This window comes from Cajanus cajan, chromosome 4 (genome assembly GCF_000230855.2).
Source record: "Cajanus cajan strain Asha chromosome 4, NIPB_CcT2T_4, whole genome shotgun sequence".
Lineage (NCBI taxonomy): Eukaryota > Viridiplantae > Streptophyta > Magnoliopsida > Fabales > Fabaceae > Cajanus > Cajanus cajan.
In genome coordinates, this window is record NC_138520.1 from 41,877,575 (window position 1) to 41,899,136 (window position 21,562).

Consider the following 21,562-nt stretch of genomic DNA (forward strand, 5'->3'; position numbering starts at 1 on the left):
CTTTCTACCTTAAACTCATATCCAAGCTTCCAACTACAATCCCTTGTAGACCCCTAAAATTGTCCGGGTCGGAAATAAGACTCGAAGACTCTCGAAGACCAAAGGAAAGTCAGCCGGAAGGACTCCTGGAAGACCCTAGAAGACCCTAGGATGATTATTCATAGGTTTAGAAGTCTTAGAGTAGCTTAAAATAAGGATGTGGGAGGACTGAAGCTCAATACGGCCTCCTAGAAGTTCAGTACGGCCGTACTGAACAATTTGAACTACAATACGGCCGTACTGAAGCCAATACGGCCATACTGAAGTTTTTGAACTTCAGTACGGCCGTACTGAATTCAATACGGTCGTACTGTAGTTCAAAACTTCAGTACGGGCCGTCTTGATGTCAGAGGCCGTACTGCGCCTCACTCCTATATATAGGACGTCATTTGGACGTCATTCCACACATTTTCCACACATTTGGACACCTTTTGGATTCTCTTGTCGAGTATTCTGGGGTTTTTGAGCAGTGTTCTGCCCTAGAAGTCTCTCCGAGAGCCGATCCGACGAAGTTCTTGAGTTCTGAGCATTTTGCTTGAGGATTCGAACTAGTCGAAAGGAAATCTTTCTGATTTCCATAGTAAAAATTAATTTTTAGGGAAGGAGCGAGCAAGCGTGTAGTGGGAAGGAGTGCCAAAAAGCCTCCTATTATTTGAATATATAAAAGCACGCTCCAAAGGTTTCTTCTTCAAAATCCTTCCTTTTACTGCTTTCTGATTGTTGCATCGCATGTTTAAATTATTCATCATGTAGATATCTTGTTCATAGTCGTTTCTAATAAATAGGGGTAATTTAGTAATTTTACACTGTTATTTATGAAATAATCCGTCATAGGGAACCCGAAAGGGGCGTTGTGGGGTGCTAACACCTTCCCCGCACATAACCGACTCCCTTACCCAACTCTGGTTGTAATGGCCAAGGTTGATTTGCGAAAATCAATTGCCTTATCCCTTTTTCCAATGTTTTGAGTAAAACATTGGTGGCGACTCCAAGAACCCTTCTTTTTGCGAAAACCACTAATCCATGGAGGGTCCCGCTTGGGATTAACATGGATTGGTGAATCATTTAATAAAATTGTTAGTTCGATGAGGTCTCAGTTTGAGAATAAGTCGTTCTAACAATCCATCATTTTTTCAAAACTTAAAAAGAGTCCAACCATCGTCGCGAATGCCAAGGTCCGTTTCGGCGGGTGGCGACAGATGGCGACTCCACTGGGGAAGCCTCGAGAGTCAGTCCCATTTAGTGATGGATTATTTCTAAAATGATAGTGTAAAATTACTTCATTACCCCTCACTTGTATGATAATATGTTTTATCTATTTGGCTTTAATAACTGTTGTATGTTTAAATTCTCGCAATTGTTTGAAATACAAACTGCACACGAACCTTTGCACACAACAGTTCCCTCTATACCTGGGGGCATGAGTGGAAAGCCATAGGGAGTGGATGTTAGTACGGCCGGTTGTCGAATGGGTCTAGGTGCCCGTAGACCGTTGTCGGAAAACATCACTCAAGGTGATAACCATGAACTCGAGTCCGACAGTGCGTTGGAGCTTTCCATCGACTTACGACGAGAGGAATTGGGTCCCTATAATGGGGGCACCTTGGGGGCCTCAGACCAGTGAGAACAGTTAGAACCTCCTTGAATATGCACTTTTCTGCAGGATACCCCTACCTCGTGATTCGCTCGTGACTGTTCGTGGATGAGTGAATTGTTTGTGCATTGTTTATGTGACATTGTTTGAGCATACATTGCATTCTTTAAACATACAACATTCCCTTTTAAAATAAGAATAAATAGGAATAAGAATCTTCCATTACATGGTGTTAACATCTACCTTCATCACATTCATATAGGTAGTTTCCCTTTTCACCCAAAAAAAATATATATACAAAAAACAAAATACCCAAAAAAAAGAAAAAGGGTTATTTATCCAAACCAAGCAATATCATGCATCATCTTAGGAGCATCCTGAAAACATGATAATGCTTAGTTGAATAAACACAATGCATGCATATTCAACGCCATCATCTCATATCATGCATTCTTATCAAAGATCATGGAGGGATCTAGGTTTGCATTTCATACATCCCTCCTAGTAATTCATTAATAAACATTAATAAAAAGAAAGAATTAATCGATGCGTATGTTCAGAATGGATCGCACGCCATTTGTTATTAAATGTAAGCCAACAACCGCGTCAAGCGAACACACGTCAACTCCGTTGTTGGTAATCAAGACAAACAAAGGGGAAGGTCCAACACTGTTAAGGATCACTACTCCAAGGCCTTTTCCCTACGAATCAAATAAGGCTGTGCCATGGATATACGACATCCATTCTTCTGCCGACAGCGATATCTCCAACATCGCTGGACTTGGGGGCATGACTAGGAGTGGCAGGATCTACACTCCCGAAGATCTTCATGATAAAGCTCCCAAGAATAAAGGAAAAGAAAAAGAAAAGGAGAAAACCGAGGAAAATAAAGAATCCGAGGAGGAGACAGACGAGCTGTTAAAATATATCCGACAGAGCGAGTACTCCATCGTGGATCAACTTCATAGGATGCCAACAAAGATTACCCTATTGTCGTTGATCCTAAGCTCCGAACCGCATCGACAAGCTCTGTTGAAAGTCTTGAACGAGGCATATGTGTCGCACACTATCTCCCAAGACAAATTTGAGGGGATTGTTAGTCACATCACGGCTAATGATCACCTCACTTTCACCGATGAAGAAATCCCCGCTGGGGGACCAAATCACAACAAGCCCTTGCACATCTCTGTAAAGTGCAAGGAGTATCACATCGCTAAATTCTTGGTAGATAATGGATCTTCCTTGAATGTGATGCCAAAAAGAACGCTCGAGCAAGTGGCAATCAAGGGAATCCAAATGCGCTCGAGCAACATGATCGTTCGAGCTTTCGACGGTTCTAAAAGAGAAGTGGTGGGAGAAGTCAATCTCCCAATCCAAATTGGACCCACCATCTTCAACGTCGAATTTCAAGTGATGGACATTACTCCCGCATACAGCTGTCTCCTCGGCCGACCTTGGATTCATGATGCGAAAGCTGTTCCTTCTACGCTCCACCAGAAAGTCAAATTCATAGTGGGTGACAAGCTGGTGACTGTACAAGCTGAAGATGACATACTCATCAGCAAGCCATCCACCATACCTTACGTGGATGCAGCAGAGGAAGCTTTAGAAACCACCTTCCAAGCATTGGAGATTGCCAATGTTGAAACGTTTCCCCGAGAAATGAAGAAGGTAGCCCATATGCTCACCAAGAATGGATACTTGCCCGGACAAGGACTTGGCAAGGATTCCCAAGGGATTCCCGATCTACCCATTGTAGACCCCTAAAATTGTCCGGGTCGGAAATAAAGCTTGAAGACTCTCGAAGACTGAAGGATAATCAACCAGAAGGACTCCTCGAAGGCCCTAGGAGGGTTCTCTGTAGGTCCAGAGGTCTTAGAATAGCTCAAAATAAAGAAGTGGAGGGAAAAAGCCCAATACGGCCGTACTGAACTCAATACGGCCGTATTGAAGCTTCAATACGGCCATACTGAAGTCAGTACGACCGTATTGACACTTCAATACGACCGCTGCGAACTCAATACGGGCGTATTGAAATTTCTGACTTTCAATACGACCGTATTGAACCCCAATACGACCGTATTGAAGTTCAAAAATTTCAATACGGCCGTATTGGCCCTGTAGGCCGTACTGCGCCTATTCCCTATAAATATGACGTCAATTGGACGTCATTCCACACTTTTCACTCAGTTTTGACTCCCTCCTTGAGTATTTTGGGGTTTTTGAGCAGTGTTCTGCCCTAGAAAACTCTCTGGGAGTCGATCCGACGAAGTTCTTGAGCCCCGAGCCATTTTGCTTGAGGATCGAACCTAGTCGAGGGGAAATCTTTTTGATTCCCTTAGTTAAAATTTTGTTCTAGGAGAGCGAGGAGCGGGCTTGTAGAGCGAGGGAACGCCAAAACGCTTCCCAGTTCTTTGCAATATAAAAGCACGCTTCAAGAGGTTTCCCTTCAATCCTTCCTTTTACTGCTTTCTGTGTGCATATTTAAACTGTCATCATGTAGATAGTTAATTTATAATCGCTTATAATAAATAGGGGTAATTTAGTAATTTTACGCTGTTATTTTAGAAAATAATCTGTCATAGGGAACCCGAAAGGGGCGCTGTGGGGTGCTAACACCTTCCCCACGCGTAACCGACTCCCTTACCCAACTCTGGTTGTAATGGCCAAAGTTGATTTATAAAATCAATTGCCTTATCCCTTTTTCCAATGTTTTGAGTAAAATATTGGTGGCGACTCCACGAACCCTCCTTTTACGAAAACCACTAATCCATGGAGGGTCCCGCTTGGGATTAATATGGATTGGTGAGACATTTTAATAAATAAATTGGATAAGATCGACAAGGTCTCAGTTTGAGAACAAGTCGTTCTAATAATCCAATACATTTTCAAAACTAAAATAAAAGCGAGCTCGACCGTCTTCGCGACCGCCGAGGCCCGTTTCGGGCCGGTGGCGACAGATGGCGACTCCACTGGGGAATCTTCGAGAGTCAGTCCCATTTAGTGACAGACTATTTTTAACAAATAATAGTTAAAATTACTTTATTACCCCTTGCTTGTATGATAACATGATTTATTATATGGCTTTAATAACTGTTGTTTGTTTAATTTCCGCAATTGTTTGAAATACAAACTGTACACAAACCTTTGCACACAACAGTTCCCTCTATACCCGGGGGCATGAGTGGTAATCCATAGGGAGTGGATGTTAGTACGGCCGGTTGATGGGTTTATAGGAGCCTATGAGACCGTTGTCGGAAAGCATCACTCAAGGTGATAACCATGAACTCGAGTCCGACGGTGCGTTGGAGCTTTCCATCGACCTACGATGAGAGGAATTGGGTCCCTATAATGGGGGCACCTTGGGGGCCTTTGACCAAGTGAGAACAGTTAGATCCTCCTTGAATATGCACTTTTCTGCAGGAGACCCCTACCTCGTGATTCGCTCGTGACTGTTCGTGGATGAGTGAATTGTTTGTGCATTTTTATGTGACATTGTATGAGCATACATTTGCACCTTTTAAACATACAACATTCTTTTTTAAATAAAAAGAATAAATAGAAATAAAGATCTTCTAGTACATGGTGTTAACATCTACCTTCATTGCATTCATGTAGGTAGTTTCCCTTTTCACCCAAAAAATACAAAAAAACAAAATACCCAAAAAAAAGGAAAAAAGGGTTATTTATCCAAACCAAGCAATATCATGCATCATCTTAGGGATATCCTAAAAACATGATAATGCTTAGTTAAATAAACACTATGCATGCATATTCACCTTCATCATCTCATATCATGCATATAGATCATGGAGAGATCTAGGAGTCATTCATACATCTCTCCTAGTAATTCATTAATAAACATTAATAAAAAGAAAGAAATAATCGATGCGTATGTTCAAGATGGATCGCACGCCATTTGTTATTAAGTGTAAGCCAACAACCGCGCCAAGCAAGCGCACATCAACTCCGTTGTTGGTAATCAAGACAAACAAAGGGGAAGGTCCAACACCATTAAGGATCACAGTTCCAAGGCCTTTCCCTTGCAAATCAAATAAGGCTGTGCCGTGGATATACGACATCCACTCTTCTGCCGACAGCGATATCTCCAACATCGCTGGACTTGGGGGCATGACTAGGAGTGGCAGGATCTACACTCCCGAAGATCTTCATGATAAAGCCCCCAAGAATAAAGAAAAAGAAGAAAAGAAAACCGAGGAAAAAGAATCCGAGGAGGAGACAGACGAGCTGTTAAAATATATCCGACAGAGCGAGTACTCCATCGTGGATCAACTTCATAAGACGCCAGCAAAGATTACGCTGTCGTCGTTGATCCGAAGCTCCGAACCGCATCGACAAGATCTGTTGAAAGTCTTGAACGAGGCATATGTGTCGCACACAATCTCCCAAGACGAGTTTGAGGGGATTGTTAGTCACATCAAGGCTAATGATCACCTCACCTTCATCGATGAAGAAATCCCCGCCGAGGGATCAAACCACAACAAACCCTTGCACATCTCTATAAAGTGCAAGGAGTATCACATCGCTAAAGTCTTGGTAGATAATGGATCTTCCTCGAATGTGATGCCAAAAAGAACGCTCAAGCAATTGACAATCAAGGGAGTCCAAATGCGCCCGAGCAACATGATCGTTCGAGCCTTCGATAGATCTAAAAGAGAAGTGGTGGGAGAGATCAATCTTCCAATCCAAATTGGACCCACTATCTTTAATGTCGAATTCCAAGTGATGGACATTACTCCCGCATACAGCTGTCTCCTCGGCCGACCTTGGATTCATGATGCGAAAGCTATTCCTTCTACGCTCCACCAGAAAGACAAGTTCATAGTGGGTGACAAACTGGTGACCGAACAAGCTAAAGATGACATACTCATCAGCAAGCCATCCAACATACTTTATGTGGATGCAGCAGAGGAAGCTTTAGAAACCGCCTTCCAAGCATTGGAAATCGCCAATGTCGAAACGTTTCCCCGAGAAATGAAGAAGGTAGCCTCCATGCTCACCAAGAACGGATACTTGCCAGGACAAGGATTAGGCAAGGACTCCCAAAGAATCCCGGAGCTACCCATTATCAAGGATAAATCCGGGGAAACAAGGGTTAGGATACAACCCTAACAAAGATCAAAGAACGAAGAGGAATCAAGATCCTTCTCGACGTTCTTTAAGCCAGATCTTTAGGAAGGCCGGTTCACAAGCGTCAAGGCCGGTCGTCGTCGTCAAATGTTTTTCTCCTTCCGATAGGGATGTATAGACTCAGTGACTATTAGAGATCACTCCTCGGGGATAGCCCGACCCCCGAGCCTCGATAGGGCACATGTTTCCATTATGATTATAATAAAATCATTCTTCATTAATTCTTTATTGCTTCTTTTCTCGCTTGCAATAAAATTCTAGACCACATTATTTTAACCCTGTTTGAATAAACATGAATGAGGTTAAAATCATCTTAATAATAATAAACCCACATCATTTTTATGTGGAAGTGTGTGTGTCAACTTGGAGCACCTTTTCTTGGCCTCAATAAGTGCCATCATGGATAAAGAAATCCTAAAGAGCAAAAGACCCGCTAGGAATCCCACAAAAGGGTGACCTAGGCAAAAATTAGGGTCACAAAATAATGAACAAAAACAAAAGCCCGCTAAGACATCACAAATGGGTGTTTTAGGCAAAAGTTAGGGCCGTCAAAAAAGAAAAACAAAATAAATCCATGATGGTACCATCAATTGAATTCAACAAAGGGGCTCAAGAAAAGCTATCCAAGTTGTCAAAGCACAATCATTAATAACAAAGATGTGCTTAACCTCATAAGTGTTTAAACAAACAAACCTAAACACAATAAGCCTACCTTGGCCATCCATGCTTACAAAAACAATTTTTCAAAAATAAAATAATCCCCTCTAAAACACAAACTTTTGAAAATATATCCTTTCCTTCTTTTCTCTCTTGTCCCAACGATTTTTGAACAATCTAGTGGAAACATGGAGATATAGTGGTCAATAGGAGGGTTGACACATCTTCTAAAGAAAGGGAAGGATCATTTGGTTGATGACACCAAATCTCAAATATAATACGCATCATTCCTCGGTTACAGAAGTCGGCAGCGCACAGTCCGTCTGGAGGAATGGCAAAATCCAAACACAAAAACGCATCGGTTAATTCTTTTGAAAAAAGAATCAAATAGAATTAGGTGCATCATACTGCATACATGCATACAGATGATAGGTGTACTGGAAGATCACTTATTCTCTGTTTATTGAAAAAACAAAAAAATAAATAATATAAATTTCAGAAAAAACAATGCGCCTGTACCATGTTCAGTACACCCGTACTAAAATCAGGGTTATGAACAAAATTTCAATTCAATACGGGCATACTGAAATGAATAACGGCCGTATTGGCAATAACAGAAATCCTCCCTCACATCAATGACAAAATTCCTCCAAGAAGAAGAGGATAGGGGAAGCCATTCATTTTTTCCAAAAAATAAAATAAATTAAACTTGCATTTTGTGCATCGCGCACAATTAATTGCACATTCAAAGACCTCATCATGAGGCAATTGCATAAAAAAGAAAAAATAGAAAAATTGCTTGTGTATGACAGCAGCAAACAAAATGCAAAGATTCAGAAAATCAACAGCGTCATACAGAATAACTGAGCCTGGAGAGGCTTGCCGAAAAAATACTCTCAGAATAACTGAGCCTGGAGAGGCTTGCCGAAAGAATACTCTCAAAATAACTGAGCCTGGAGAGGCTTGCCGAAACAATACTCCCACAGAATAACTGAGCCTGGAGAGGCTTGCCGAAACAATACTCCCACAAAATAACTGAGCCTGGAGAGGCTTGCCGAAAGAATACTCTCAGAATAACTGAGCCTGGAGAGGCTTGCCGAAAGAATACTCTCAGAATAACTGAGCCTGGAGAGGCTTGCCGAAAGAATACTCTCAGAATAACTGAGCCTGGAGAGGCTCGCCGAAATAATACTCTCTCAAAATAATTGAGCCTGGAAAGGCTCGCCGAAATAATACTCTCTCATAATAACTGAGATATTTCTGTACAGAAAAAGCCGAAAAACAACAGAAAAGGCAAAAATACAGAAAAAGCCAAAAAATGACAAAAAAGGCAAAAATACAGAAAAAGCCAAAAAATGACAAAAAAGGCAAACATACAGAAAAAGTCAAAAGTCGACAAAAAAGACAAAGATTTCACATCTTTCAGAATAACTGAGCCTGGAGAGGCTCGCCGAAATAATACTCTTTCAGAATAATTGAGCCTGGAGAGGCTTGGAGAAATAATACTTCATCAGAATAAATGAGCCTGGAGAGGCTCGCAGAAATAATACTCCCCAGAGAAACCTCAACTCAAGCTCACGGAACGAATCCCCAGCGAGAGCTATCAAAGCAAAATCGACGCAATCCCCAATGAAAGTGCGATCATCCAAACAGTATATACAAGTCAAAGGACTTAACACTTCCTCAGTGGAAGATAGCTCTCCGACTCAAAGCGCTGAGTGAGGCTAAGCCTGCAGAGGCTTCCTAAATAATATTCTGGGATACATAAGATCCCTCATTCCCCAATCGCCTACTCAGAGGCATCCCTGCAAAAGGAGGAAAATCAAAAAAAATATATCAATAAATATTCCCCAAGCGGAATCCGGCACTCAGCCGAACACTGGACTTCAAATCCCCAGTCGCCTACTCAAGAGGCACTCCTTCAAAAAGGAAAACCCAAAAAAGAAATCAATAACAATTCCCCAAGCGGAATTTGGCTTTTCAGCCAATCATCAAACATCAAGATAATTCGCCTACTCAGAGGCACTTCCTTCAAAAAGCAAATATCATAAAAAGATCAATAAGTATTCCCCAAGTGGAATCCAGCTCTTAGCCAAACATCGAACGTCAAGCCGATACGCCTAACAGAAGAGGCTAATCACAACCAATGACAAAATCCCCTAGCGGATAACAGCCTACACAGAGGCTACAAAATCAGAAAATCAAAAAGGGTCACCCGAATAAGGATAACCGGGATACTCCACCAACGTCGAAAGGACGTCAGCCAATCATAAGGCATCGATCAACTCAGAGAGAGAGCATCTGTGTCTATACCCCAAGGAGTCAGAAATTCCCCAAGGGTACCAACAATGCAATGCAAGTTGGGGCACAGGAACCTGTGAATGATTGCACATCCCCTAGACGGATCCCTGCGTTATCCAGCCCTCAGTGGCACAAAAATCAAAAACAATCGTCGAAGCAGCATCGTGGACTGTGGAGACAAAATCAACATCCAGAACCCCCAGTGGATAACAGCCTACACAGAGGCAGCAAAATCAGAAAACCAAAAGAGACACCCGAACAAGGATAACCGGGATACTCCACCAACGTCGAAAGGACGTCAGCCAATCATAAGGCACCGCTCACATCAGAAAGAGCATCTTTGTGTCTATACCCCAAGGAGTCAGAAATTCCTCAAGGGTACCAACAATGCAATGCAAGTTGGGGCACAGGAACCTGTGAATGACTGCACATCCCCTAGACGGATCCCTGCGTTATCCAGCCCTCAGCGGCACAAAAATCAAAAAACAACCGTCGAAGCAGCATCGTGGACTGTGGAGACAAAATCATCACCAAATCCCTGGAAAGGAGATATTCACGCTACCCCGTCGTCACAAACACGGAGGTATGCAGCTTCCGGCTCGGACAATGAGCGAAGCTATCTCTGAAAAAGGGTACTCACCGCCTACCGTTGTCATAAAGATACTTAGCTTCCGGCTCGAACAAAGAGTGAAGCTAAGCCTGGAGAGACGGTACTTACAGCTTCCAGCTTGGGCAACAAGCAAAGCAAGGCCTGGAGAGGCAAAACTCATACTGCTCACCGTCGTCACAAAGGTGCTTAGCTTCCGGCTCGAACAAAGAGTGAAGTTAAGCCTGGAGAGACGGTACTCACAGCTTCCAGCTTGGGCAACAAGCAAAGCAAGGCCTGGAGAGGCACAACTCGCACTGCTCACCGTCGTCGCAAAGGTGCTTGGTTTCCGGCTCGAACAAAGAGTGAAGCTAAGCCTGGAGAGGCGGTACTCAACCATCAGCGTCATCAGAGGCGCGTTGATGTCCAACTTCCGGCTCGGGCGTCGAGTGAAGTTGGCCTTGGAGAAGGTAAACTCAGCTACCGAGGATGTCAGAAGCGCCGAGGTATGCACCCACCTGGAGAGGCTACTCAACATTTTCCCACCGGAAGACGCTACAAGTCAGAAGGTCGGCACAATACCCGGACAATTGGGTCAACTCCTTTACTTGTCAGCCGATACACCAAGAGGCCGTCCGACTAAGTAAAGGGGGGGCAGCTGTAGACCCCTAAAATTGTCCGGGTCGGAAATAAAGCTTGAAGACTCTCGAAGACTGAAGGATAATCAACCAGAAGGACTCCTCGAAGGCCCTAGGAGGGTTCTCTGTAGGTCCAGAGGTCTTAGAATAGCTCAAAATAAAGAAGTGGAGGGAAAAAGCCCAATACGGCCGTACTGAACTCAATACGGCCGTATTGAAGCTTCAATACGGCCATACTGAAGTCAGTACGACCGTATTGACACTTCAATACGACCGCTGCGAACTCAATACGGGCGTATTGAAATTTCTGACTTTCAATACGACCGTATTGAACCCCAATACGACCGTATTGAAGTTCAAAAATTTCAATACGGCCGTATTGGCCCTGTAGGCCGTACTGCGCCTATTCCCTATAAATATGACGTCAATTGGACGTCATTCCACACTTTTCACTCAGTTTTGACTCCCTCCTTGAGTATTTTGGGGTTTTTGAGCAGTGTTCTGCCCTAGAAAACTCTCTGGGAGTCGATCCGACGAAGTTCTTGAGCCCCGAGCCATTTTGCTTGAGGATCGAACCTAGTCGAGGGGAAATCTTTTTGATTCCCTTAGTTAAAATTTTGTTCTAGGAGAGCGAGGAGCGGGCTTGTAGAGCGAGGGAACGCCAAAACGCTTCCCAGTTCTTTGCAATATAAAAGCACGCTTCAAGAGGTTTCCCTTCAATCCTTCCTTTTACTGCTTTCTGTGTGCATATTTAAACTGTCATCATGTAGATAGTTAATTTATAATCGCTTATAATAAATAGGGGTAATTTAGTAATTTTACGCTGTTATTTTAGAAAATAATCTGTCATAGGGAACCCGAAAGGGGCGCTGTGGGGTGCTAACACCTTCCCCACGCGTAACCGACTCCCTTACCCAACTCTGGTTGTAATGGCCAAAGTTGATTTATAAAATCAATTGCCTTATCCCTTTTTCCAATGTTTTGAGTAAAATATTGGTGGCGACTCCACGAACCCTCCTTTTACGAAAACCACTAATCCATGGAGGGTCCCGCTTGGGATTAATATGGATTGGTGAGACATTTTAATAAATAAATTGGATAAGATCGACAAGGTCTCAGTTTGAGAACAAGTCGTTCTAATAATCCAATACATTTTCAAAACTAAAATAAAAGCGAGCTCGACCGTCTTCGCGACCGCCGAGGCCCGTTTCGGGCCGGTGGCGACACCCATCATCAAGGATAATCCGGGGAAACAAGGGTTAGTATACAACCCTAATAAAGATCAAAGGACGAAGAGGAACCAAGATCCTTCTCGACGTTTTTTAAGCCAGATCTTTAGGAAGGCCGGTTCACAAGCGTCAAGGCCGGTCGTCGTCATCAAGTGCTCTTCTCCTTCCGATAGGGATGTATAGACCTGATGACTATTAGAGATTACTCCTCGGGGACAGCCCGACCCCCGAGCCTCGATAGGGCACATGTTTTCTCTAGAATTATAATAAAATCATTCTTTATTCTTTCTTATTGCTTCTTTTCTTGCTTATAATAAAATTCTAAACCACATTATTTTTAACCCTGTTTGAATAAACATGAATGAGGTTAAGATCGTCTTAATAACAATAAACCCGCATCATTTTTATGTGGAAGTGTGTGTGACAACTCGGAGCACCTTTCCTTGGCCTCGACAAGTGCCATCATGGATAAAAAGAAAATCCTTTAAAAACAAGAATCATAAAAACAAAAAAGCTCGGCAGGAAACCCAAAACGGAGGCTGCGCAAAAATAAGAGCAAAAGACCCGCTAGGAATCCCACGAAAGGGTGACCTAGGCAAAAGTTAGGGTTACGATAATGAACAAAAACAAAGGTCCGCTGAGACGCCACAAAAGGGTGTTTTAGGCAAAAAATAAGGACAATCAAAAAAGCAAAAGAAATCCATGATGGTACCATGAGCCGAATTCAAAAAGAAAGGTTCAAGGGAAGCTATCTAAGTTGTCAAATCACAAGACTTTCTTAACTTCATAAGTGTTTAATCAAACAAGCCTAAACACATGAGCCTACCTTGGCCAGCCATTCTTACAAAAACCATTTTCAAAATAATAATAATCCCCTCTAAAACACAAACTTTTGAACAAAAAATATATCTTTCCCTTCTTTTCTATCTTGTCCCAAACGATTTTAGAATAATCTAGTGGAAACATGGAGATATAGTGGTCAATAGGAGGGTTGACACGTCTTCTAAAGGAAGGGAAGGATCACTGGGTTGATGACGCCCATCTCAATATAACGCGCATCATTCCTCGGTTACAAAAATCGGCAGCGCACAGCCCGTCTAGAGGAATGGCAAAAATCCAAACAGAGAAACGCATCGGTTAATTCTTTTGAAAAATGAATCAAATAGAATTAGGTGCATCATACCACATACATGCATACAGATGATAGGTGTAATGGAAGATCACTTATTCTCTGTTTATTCAAAAAAAAAAAAAAAAAAAAAAAAAAAGAGAGGCTCAATACGCCCGTACCCAGTTCAGTACGCCCGTACTGAAACTAGGGTTACGGGCAACCCTTCAGTTCAATACAGGCGTACTGAACTGAATACGCCCGTATTGACCTCAACAGACACACCAATACGGGCGTATTGAATCCAATACGGCCCGTATTGGTCCCCCATTTTGAACGATAACGGCCAAGTACGTAAATTTTTCTATAAATAGGCCCCTTCCCCTCTCATTTCTGCACAACATTCTTCACTCCTTTGCATACCTTCTTTGTGAGTGTGTCTGAGGTCTTCCCAAATTCTGAGAAATGGCTGAATCATCAAGAAAATGGCACAGGGTCCCCGTGCAAATCGAGATGACCGCGCGACATCAAGAAAGGCTGGAGCTCCTTGAGTCGTTCATATTCCAGCCGTCGAGGGTGCTCGACTTCAACATCCTCCGGGCGATGGAGTGGGAGGACGAGGTCCGAGGCTATATCAACGCCATAGGATGGGAGTTCCTCTTTGATCCCCACCCTCAGATCTTCCTAACGACGACAAAGGAGTTTCTAGCTACCGTCGGCATGACAGAGTCGACGAATAGCTACGGCGCGACGGTCTACTCGGTGGACTTCTGGATGATGGGAGGATACCGCTCCCTGACACTGGACGAGTTCAACGTCCAGGCTGGCTTCTTCCAGCGAGCCGATCAGCTGGAGTATCGGGACGCCATCTGCGAATGCCCCGATAATCTGACCACGAACGAGATGTGGAGAGAGCTCACGGGTCAGATGGACTACCACGCCGGAGTGAAGGGTACTCGGCTCCCGACAGCGCTCCGCATCTGTCACAAGCTGATCACTGGCTCCATCCATGCCAGACCAAAGAGCCCAGAGTTAGTGACACGACAGGATCTACTGGCTCTTTATTGCATGGTCACCGGGCAGAAGGCCAACCCCGGATTCTTTTTCCTTGAGCACATAAAGAATCTGGGGGCAAGAGAGGGTAGCGACGCTCGGCGAGGATACATCATGGTCTCCACGCTCCTATCACGACTCGCCGAGACTTGGGGGTGCCCCGATGGCATAGACGCAGGGGAGTTGGCGCCCAAGCCCATCAATGCTGCCACCCTGATCAACATGAAGATCATTGCCAGGGCAGGGAGGCAATTCGTACGGGCGACCACACATGACACCTTTAGCGAGCTCTTCGAGAACATCGAGCTCCCAGGTGACGTGGACCCGCAGCCAGAGGCCGGCACCTCACAGCAGGACAGGGCCTATTTCGATGCTCGTTTCGACGCGTTGCAGCAGAGCATTGACGCTCGATTCAACACTGCACAGTATAGTATCGACGCCCTCAGACAGGATTTTGACAGCCTGTCAGTCTGGCTGCATCGTCGCTTCCCAGACCTTCCACAGGACCCGCCGGCAGAGGAGTGAAGACCGGCTATTTTTCTTGCTTTTTGTGTATTTGTTTGATTGGGCTGTGTCCCACTTTCTTCATTTCCATTGTACAAATTTCATTCTACTTAATAAATGAAATTTTTCACTTTTCAATCCAAATTCTTTAGCACTTTAAATTCTGTACAGAAAAAGCCAAAATCAACAAAAAAGGCAAAAATACAGAAAAAGCCAAAATCAACAAAAAAGGCAAAAATACAGAAAAAGCCGAAATCAACAAAAAGGCAAAAATACAGAAAAAACTGAAATCAACAAAAAAGACAGAGATTCAGAAAATCAACCGCATTGTACAGAATAACTGAGCCTGGAGAGGCTTGCCGAAATAATACTCCCTCATCATACAGAATAACTAAGCCTGGAGAGGCTTGCGAAATAATATTCCCTCATCATACAGAGTAACTGAGCCTGGAGAGGCTTGCCGAAATAATACTCCCTCATCATACAGAATAACTGAGCCTGGAGAGGCTTGCCGAAATAATACTCCCTCATCATACAAAATAACTGAGCCTGGAGAGGCTTGCCGAAATAATACTCCCCAATCGTACAGAATAACTGAGCCTGGAGAGGCTTGCCGAAATAATACTCCCCAGAGACTTCTTAGCTCACACTCTTGGACCAAATCCCCGGTAAGAGCTATCAAAGCAAGATCAGTAAGATCCCCCAATGGAAGCAATGACCATCCAAACGAAATATCCGAGTCAAAGGACTCAGACTTCCTCAGTGGAAGATAGCTTTCCAACTCAAGTGACGAGTGAAGCTAAGCCTGCAGAGGCTTTCTAAATAATACTCTGGGATACATAAGATCCTCAATTCCCATTCGCCTACTCAGAGGCACTCCTTCAAAAAGAGAAAAATCGAAAAGATCAATAAGCATTCCCCAAGCGGAATCCGGCACTCAGCCGAACACCAAACATCAAGATAATTTGCCTACTCAGAGGCACTCTTTCAAAAAAAAGAAATTCCGAAAAGATCAATAACCATTCCCCAAGCGGAATCCGGCACTCAGCCGAACACTGAACATCAAGATCATTCGCCTACTTAGAGGCACTCCTTCAAAAAGAGAAAATTGAAAAAAGATCAATAATCATTCCCCAAGCGGAATTCGGCATTCAGCCAATCATTGAACGTCAAGATGATCCGCCTAACAGAAGAGGCTAATCAAAATTAACGACAGAATCCCCTAGCGGATAACAGCCTACGCAGAGGCAACAAAACCAAGAAAATCAAAAAGATTCACCCGAATAAGGATAACCGGGATACTCCACCAACGTCGAAAGGACGTCAGCCAATCATAAGGCACTGCTCACTTCGGAAAGAGCATTTTTGTGTCTGCGTCCCTAAGGAATCAGAAATTCCCCAGTGGGCACCAACTACGCAATGGAAAGTTGGGACACAAGAACCTATGAGTAACTGCACATCCCCTAGACGGATCCCTGCGTTATCCAGCCCTCAGCGGCATCAAAATCTAAAACAACCGTCGAAGCAGCATCGTGGACTGTGGAGACAAAATCATCACAAATCCCTGGAGAGGGCAAACTCACACTGCCAACGTCGTCAGAAACACGGAGGCAGACCCTGGGGAGGGCAAACCGCAGACCCTGGAGAGGGCAAACTCACACTACCAAAGTGACCAGAAGCACGGAGGTACGCAACCCTGGGGAGGGCAAACCGCAGACCCTGGAGAGGGCAAACTCACGCTACCAAAGTGACCAGAAGCACGGAGGTACGCAACCCTGGGGAGGGCAAACCGCAGACCCTGGAGAGGGCAAACTCACGCTACCAAAGTGACCAGAAGCACGGAGGTATGCAACCCTGGGGAGGGCAAACCACAGACCCTGGAGAGGGCAAACTCAAGCTGGCAAAGTGATCAGAAACACTGAGGTATGCAACGAGCCTGGAGAGGCGATGACTAATACTCAGCTACCCCGTCGTCAGAAACAACGGAGGTATGCAACTGCCAATGTCGTCAAAAACACAGAGGCAGAGCCTGGAGAGGCGGTACTCAGCTATCCCGTCGTCAGAAACACGGAGGTATGCAGCGGCCAACGTCGTCAGAAACACGGTAACCACAGACCCTGGAGAGGGCAAACTCACGCTACCAAGGTTGTCAGAAACACCGAGGTACGCGACGAGCCTGGAGAGGCGACGACTAATACTCAGCTACCCCGTCGTCAGAAACAACGGAAGTATGCAACTGCCAATGTCATCAGAAACACAGAGGCAGAGCCTGGAGAGGCGGTACTTAGCCACCAACGTCGTCAGAAACACGGAGGTGTGCAACTGCTAACATCGTCAGAAACACGGAGGCAGAGCCTGGAGAGGCGGTACTCAGCTACCGAGGTTGTCAGAAACACCGAGGTATGCACGAGCCTGGAGAGGCGACGACTAATACTCAACCTGGAGAGGCTACTCAACAATTTTCCACCGGAAGACACTACAAGTCGGAAGGATGGCTTATTCCCCGGACAATTGGGTCAACTCCTTTACTTGTCAACCGGTACACCAAAAAGCCGTTTGACTAAGTAAAGGGGGGGCAGCTGTAGACCCCTAAAATTGTCCGGGTCGGAAATAAGACTCGAAGACTCTCAAAGACCAAAGGAAAGTCAGCCGGAAGGTCTCCTGGAAGACCCTAGGATGATTATTCATAGGTTTAGAAGTCTTAGAGTAGCTTAAAATAAGGATGTGGGAGGACTGAAGCTCAATACGGCCTCCTAGAAGTTCAGTACGGCCGTACTGAACAATTTGAACTACAATACGGCCGTACTGAAGCCAATACGGCCATACTGAAGTTTTTGAACTTCAGTACGGCCGTACTGAATTCAATACGGCCGTACTGTAGTTCAAAACTTCAGTACGGGCCGTATTGATGTCAGAGGCCGTACTGCGCCTCACTCCTATATATAGGACGTCATTTGGACGTCATTCCACACATTTTCCACACATTTGGACACCTTTTGGACTCTCTTGTCGAGTATTCTGGGGTTTTTGAGCAGTGTTCTGCCCTAGAAGTCTCTCCGAGAGCCGATCCGACGAAGTTTTTGAGTTCTGAGCATTTTGCTTGAGGATTCGAACTAGTCGAAGGGAAATCTTTCTGATTTCCATAGTAAAAATTAATTTTTAGGGAAGGAGCGAGCAAGCGTGTAGTGGGAAGGAGTGCCAAAAAGCCTCCTATTATTTGAATATATAAAAGCACGCTCCAAAGGTTTCTTCTTCAAAATCCTTCCTTTTACTGCTTTCTGATTATTGCATCGCATGTTTAAATTATTCATCATGTAGATATCTTGTTCATAGTCGTTTCTAATAAATAGGGGTAATTTAGTAATTTTACACTGTTATTTATGAAATAATCCGTCATAGGGAACCCGAAAGGGGCGTTGTGGGGTGCTAACACCTTCCCCGCACGTAACCGACTCCCTTACCCAACTCTGGTTGTAATGGCCAAGGTTGATTTGCGAAAATCAATTGCCTTATCCCTTTTTCCAATGTTTTGAGTAAAACATTGGTGGCGACTCCAAGAACCCTTCTTTTTGCGAAAACCACTAATCCATGGAGGGTCCCGCTTGGGATTAACATGGATTGGTGAATCATTTAATAAAATTGTTAGTTCGATGAGGTCTCAGTTTGAGAATAAGTCGTTCTAACAATCCATCATTTTTTCAAAACTTAAAAAGAGTCTAACCATCGTCGCGAATGCCAAGGTCCGTTTCGGCGGGTGGCGACATCCCTAAACGAAAATAATTCACCTATTCCACAAAAGACTTAGAGCTGAAATCAAATCCTCATGCAACCTAACCCCTAACAAGATTAATATGCAAGCATCAAAACTTAAGGAAATCACCAACACTTTGACCTTTCATCAAGAACACTAAAAGTTCTAATGCTCGACACATAACCTCTTGGATTCAATCATTACCACTATAACTTTCAGAAACGCCACCAATCGTAAACTCTTAATATATTCGATAAGTCAATTTCTTACCCACATCCAAGCTTCCACTAGTTCTAGTTGGTTAGCAAGATACTTCGTCTACTACCACTACTTGCACCTATGCTCGCAACACGAGCGATGCCACCCAACCACTACTTCTTACATAAGCAAGAAGTATCAAAATAATTAAGCAATCATGAGATTAAGAAAGAGCAATCAAAAATAGCATCATCAAGTTATATCATGTTTAATAGACAAATCCTGAGAACACAATGCACATAAATAAATAACAACAACATAATCAATCATCACATTAGCACATCAATAAGCTTCACACTCAATGCATTCCATCATTCATCTATCGAACAAGCCTAGTAGACTCACAACTCACGGCCGATTGGATCGACCTGCTCTGATACCACTAAATGTGACACCCTTACTACCCCAACACATATATTGTAATAATGAAAACTTAACAAAAACAATTTTCAATTTCGGTAAAAGGGTTCACATGAGAATTTTCAAAATTGTTCTTCAATAACCACAACGATAAAAATGAAACGTGAGAGTTTACAAATGATTTTCAAAAATAATATTTACAATTCTAATTCCATATAACAATCTATGTCCTAAAGAAAATCCTCTGCCCCGATGTCACAATATCAGAGCATAACCACAACTCAACCGTTAGCATTCTAGATGTCACTCGTAGCCGAATCTTCCTCACCTAAAATATCTACAAATCGCACGGTGAGAAAAGAAAACATCTATATATATAGCACATAAGAAAACACAACATATTATCTCATTATAACTTAATATTCATAAATATTTCAACATATCGTATTTCAATCAATCATACATCGTCATCACGTCATAATTCTCAATCACACCAATCATCACAAATCTTGCACTTCACACTATGCCAAGGTCACGCTACCCATTTAACAATCTCAGGCCGTGCTCACCCCTGATATAACAATGTGCCAAGGTCACGTTATCCCTATCCCAGGGCCGTGCTCACCCTTGACATGTTAACCAAGGTCACGATACCCACGTAACAATCCAGAGCCGTGCTCACCCCTGATATAACACTGTGCCAAGGTCACGTTATCCCTATTCCAGGGCCGTGCTCACCCCTGACATGTTAACCAAGGTCACGATACTCATGTAACAATCTCGGGCCGTGCTCACCCCTGATATAACACTGTGCCAAGGTCACGTTATCCCTAACCTAGGGCCGTGCTCACCCCTGACATGTTAACCAAGGTCACGATACTCATGTAACAATCTTGGGTCGTGCTCACCCCTGGTCATAGGTGTGAAGAACCACAATCACATCTCATTCACATTCACATCCACATCCACATCCACATCCACATCCACATCCACATCCACATCTCAATTTCACAATACACACACAATCCACACAAAATGGTGATTCACATACCCCTCAAGTAATTCATCATCTAGATCATCAAATAATATAACAATAACATTCATAAACTAATATAACAAACAACAGAATTATGAATTTAATATAATTTTAACGTAAACAGTAAAATCCTCAATTGTTCCAAAACCTAACTCACAGGCACTTTTCTACAATTTCGTTCTCCCTCTCAGATCATCATTCTTACAAATTATTAGCATATCTATAATCCTCAACACATACAGAATCTAATGGAATCCTCAATTTCTCAAACAAAAATCATCCAATTTTTCACAACCTAACTTACAGATACTTTTCTATAATTTCGTTCTCTCTCCCAGAGCATCATTTTTACAAGTTAATCATATATTCGTAATCCTAAATATATATAGAATCACATAAGATAATTAATTCTCCAAACAGAAATAATTATAAAATTATTCATAACCGTAAGGGTTCTTCCTCTACCCAATTCCCTCATGTAACTCTACATATAAATAATCTTCTTTTCTCCCGTACCTGGATAAATAGGAATTCGGGCAGAACCTCCTCCTCTTTTTCCTTAAACAAGGATCGAAACTAAATCTGGGACAGAACCTCGTCCTCTGAGATCCTCTTGGTCTTCAGAGAGAAGAAGAGGAACGAAAGAGAGAACAGAAGAGAAGAGAGAGTGAGAATGAGAGGTGTGTAGAAATGGGAGGATTTGAGGCCTATTTATAGGATTTTTCGCCCACCTACCACTACGGCCCGTTCCAAAATCGGAACGGCCCGTTCTGGGCCCTTCAAACCTACGCAAATTTTTGAACTGGAACGGCCCGTTCCAAAACCAGAACGGCCCGTTCCCAATCCCAACAGAACGGCCTGTTCTCCCTCCGGAACGACCCGTTCTCCAATCCAGAACGGCCCGTTCTCCCTCTGGAACGGCCCGTTCTCAAAACCGGAACGACCCGTTCTCCCTCCAGAACGGCCCGTTCTGATTCTCAAATTTTGGGCCTTTAACTTATTCCAGAACGGCCCGTTTCACTTTTGAAACGGCCCGTTCTGGGCAACAAATTGGGCCTACGGCCAATTGAAAATTGGGCTGTTACAATTTGGAGGCTCAAGAATATCCTCCAATGTTGCATATACCTCAACCTACTCAAAACTATTATAATTGTCTTTAGCAAAAAACATCATGTGGATATCTTCCTTGTCTCTAATGAGCATCGACCCATAATTAACATAAGAACCTCCAATAGATATAGGGTGGCGAAAATAAACATCAGCAACCTTTTGACTAGGGGTAATTTGGATTCGTTGT